The sequence below is a fragment of the Peromyscus maniculatus genome, chromosome 1, assembly GCF_049852395.1.
Source record: "Peromyscus maniculatus bairdii isolate BWxNUB_F1_BW_parent chromosome 1, HU_Pman_BW_mat_3.1, whole genome shotgun sequence".
NCBI lineage: Eukaryota > Metazoa > Chordata > Mammalia > Rodentia > Cricetidae > Peromyscus > Peromyscus maniculatus.
The window spans coordinates 195,009,633-195,013,468 of NC_134852.1; the positions used below are offsets into that span (position 1 = coordinate 195,009,633).

General features: G+C 48.3%; 1 pseudogene; it reads left to right on the top strand.

Annotated features, from left to right (window-relative positions):
* The first annotated feature begins 675 nt into the window (after window positions 1–675).
* Window positions 676–1,833, top strand: LOC102922411 (actin-related protein 2/3 complex subunit 1B pseudogene; annotated as a pseudogene).
* The last annotated feature ends 2,003 nt before the right edge of the window (window positions 1,834–3,836 follow it).

Genomic DNA, 3,836 nt, shown 5'->3' on the forward strand with positions numbered 1-3,836 from the left:
AGCAACACACAGCTCTCTGTCTTAGGCACCAGCACCAAGAGATGCTGGGCCCTTTGCCAGAAGGAATGCTGAGATCATTTGCCGATGTTGGCCACAAGAGCAAGGGGTGAGGCATTGGTGGCAAATGGCCACCGATTTCTCCTTGCAGAAGGCAGGGATGCCCAATGGGTCAGGGGTGGGAAGGACTCACTCAAGGATCAATGGTGAGACGGTCTCAAGTTAAAAATAGCACTGGATTTTAGGGAAATGGAAAACAGGTAGAAGATGGTGTCAATGTCAACTGGTATTCAAAAGCTCTTCCAAAATGACAAGGTTGGGAACAGATTAAAAAACAAGAATGCCTGGCCACAGGTAAGCAGCTTTAGGGCAAAGAAGGTCTGAGTCCAAACAATGGTGAAATGTCCAACTGTGAGTCCAGCAGATTTCCATTCTTGTGAGCATCACCAGGAGTGACAGGGACAGGAAAGTGACACATGTCCCTTACCCACAACAAGTGTACTAAAATTATGGGAATCTTGCTCTTCAGGCATTTGGAAAACCTCTCCCACTTCTGCAGAAAAAAAATGTTGCCATTTCCTAAGGACAAATCAAATTGGTTCTGAGAACACAAAAGACATAATTTAAAGAAAACTTAGGCTCAGAGACAGTCCAGAGTCTGCAGCCTGGACACCCCAGGAGACAAGTGACTATGGCCTACCACAGCTTCCTGGTGGAGCCCATCAGTTGCCATGCCTGGAGCAAGGACCATACACAGATCGCCATCTGCCCCAACAACCACGAGGTGTACATCTTTGAGAAGAGTGGTGCCTAGTGGAACAATGTTCATGAGCTTAAGGAGCACAATGGGAAGGTGACAGGCATCGCCTGGACCCCTAAGAGTAAACGTGTTGTGACCTGCAGCACAGACCACAATGCCCATGTGTGGACACTGAAGGGCCACACATGGAAGCCCACAACGGCCGTCCTGTGGATCAACCTAGGCACCCGTTGTGTTCCCTGGGTCCCCAGTGAGAACAAGGTCACCATGGGCGGTGGCTACCACATCATCTTCATCTGTTATTTTGAGCAGGAGAATGATTGGCAGGTGTGTAAGCACATCAAGCAAGAAACCCATCCATTCCACTGTCCTCAGCCCCAGCTGGCACCCCAACAATGTCCTCCTGGCTGCAGGCTCCTGTGCCTTTAAGTACAGGATCTTCTCTGCCAATATCAAGGAGGTGGAGGAGCGGCCAGCACCTGCACCGTGGGGGTTTTAAGATGCCCTTGTGGGAGCTGATGTTCGAGTTTAGCAGCAGTTACAGCTGGGTGCATGAGTCTGCTTCTTGGCAAGCTGGAGCTATGTGGCTTGGGTCAGCCCCGACAGCACCATGTGCCTTGTAGACACTGACAAGAAGATGGCTGTCGCTACCCTGGCCTCTGAAACCTTGCCACTCCTGGCCATTACCTTCATCACAGAAAATAGTCCAGTGCCAGCAGGCCATGGCTGCTTCCTGGTGCCGTTTATCTATGGCAGTGCTGTGAGGATGCTGAGCTTTGGTGGTCAGCTGAATGTGCCCAAGCAGAGCTCTCAGTGTGGCCTGACGTCTGTGAGAGCTTCCAGAATCCTCACAAGAAGGCCAGCTCTGAGGGCGGTGCAGCCACGGGCATCTGTCTAGACTCACTGCACGAGAACAGTGCCCCCCAAATGTCAGTGCTCAGCAGGGTCAAGGGCAAAGACTCGAAGCTCTGCACTACAGGCATGGATGGTGGTGTGAGCATCTGGGATGTGAAGAGCTGGGAGTGCTGAAGATCAGATGAGATGTCGAGAGTGCCACCCTCGTTCCAGCTGCTGGGAAAGTGGGAGAAAGGATGAGGAGGCTAAGGGTTGCTTTGCTGAATGATTCTAGGGTGCCAGTACCAGGCTTCTCCCCAAGGAAGGGAGGGGACAGGTGGGAAACTTTCCTACCTATTTAAGGAACATATGCATTTTAAAGAAATGCTTTCACTTATTGTTTTAAAAAAAAGCTGCCCCCCCCAAAAGAAAATTTGTAATTTAAAGAACAGGAGAGAACAACATGGTAATATAAATACATACTTATGTATATACTATGGATAGTTACAAAATAAATGATGGCTTATTAATCAAAAATAACCCAAATGGCATAAAAAAATCACACAACTTGTAAATTGCCCAGACCTCTGGATTTTGATGTTAGAAGTAAAATACAAAATTTCTAATGTTAAGATTTCAAATATAAAATTTCTAATTTATGGGCTGTTTAAGTAAGTGAAAACTCTGCCTGGTGACTGTTGTACTCCTGCTAAATGTCACAATTATTGTGACTGGAAGATTCAGAACAACATGGGGGACATTTGTTATGAAGATAAGAAAAGTATGATAGTGTAAACACAGGATGTCCAAGGCTAGACCACACCAGGGTTTCACTGGGAAAAGCCTCATCTTTTCCTCCCCAGAGGAAGGACAGTGAATGCTCTCTGCTATATGTGGGTAAGGCCCTTTCTATGAGCATCTACTAAGCATCAAATTATTAATAACATTTGTGCTCAAGAGCTGTAACCAGGGACAATTTTGTGTTAGTTTTTATTCCATCATTTATTTTTGTTTATTGTGGCAATATTAGCAAAGAGACGCATAAACATAAAGAAATGACATTTGCAATTCTGCCTTGGATAGATAACATTTCGTGTTTTCTTTTCAGACACTTTATTATGCAGACTGACATGTCAGCACATTTTAAAAATAAAACTGGGAACATCCTCTATTGCTGGAGGATGTTTACAACCATGGCCTTGCATGGGCCAGCACCAACCTGCTCCATCAGGACTGCCTTCCTTCTCTTCCGGCAGACCAGAATGTTCTATAATCCAACCGAGTGAGTTCCTCTGCCGAATCTATAAAAAGGGGTTGGAGGAAGAAGCAAGGTGATTTGTAACCTGCCCGGTTCCCGCACAGGCCTACCCTTTGCTGCCACATGACGAGCATGGTGCTTTTGTTCTAGAATGAGGGAAGGGCAGAATGGCTCATTGAACCTCTGGCCTTGCCAAATGGTGTGTGGAAAGGCAAATGCCAAACGGCCCTACCTGAGGCATTGGAGCTGGCGCGTTCCCCATCCTCACGGCATCCCTGGGAGAAGGAGGGTTGGCAGCCAGGCTCCCAGGGGAAGGGAGTCCCAAGGCTGTCTGATCCTGCTGTGGCAGGGACAGAGGAGATGCTGAAGAAAGCAGGCTGGTTTCCGCCCAGGGGCCCCTTTTGTCCCTGGGTAGCTGCAGAACATGGAGAGGGGGATGTCCTGACAGCTAGGGGCCTGAGTCCCTCAGAGGCAGTCACTCTGGGGGCTGCCGAAACAGTATCCCAAGCCTGGTGGCTCGAAGCAACACAGACTCATTCTCTCTCACACCTCTCTCTCCCTGTTCTCCCTCTTCCGCTCTCCTCTCACCAGGGCAGAAATCATACCTGGATTGGAGCCCACTTCATGACCGTCTACACTTGGCCATACATATAAAGTTCTGTCTCCCAAGGAAATAATATTTTCACAGGTAGCAAAGGTTGAAATTTCAGCATGGTGGCACAGTCAACCCTCACAGGACCAGTAGGGGGAACTAAACATGACTGACTAAACAAGCTGCCCATAGTTCCGGAACACTCAGACGATTTATTTTGGGTTTGGTTTGGTTTTTAGACAGGGTCTCACTCTCCATCCTACAGTAACCTGGTTTGGTGACTCATCCTTCAAGTGCTGGGATTACAGGCGTGCACTAACATGCCCAGCTAGGGAGAAGACTCATGGGGGCTTCGGGTAGTGGTGTTCGTGGTTGTGGTTAAGGGGCTAGGCACC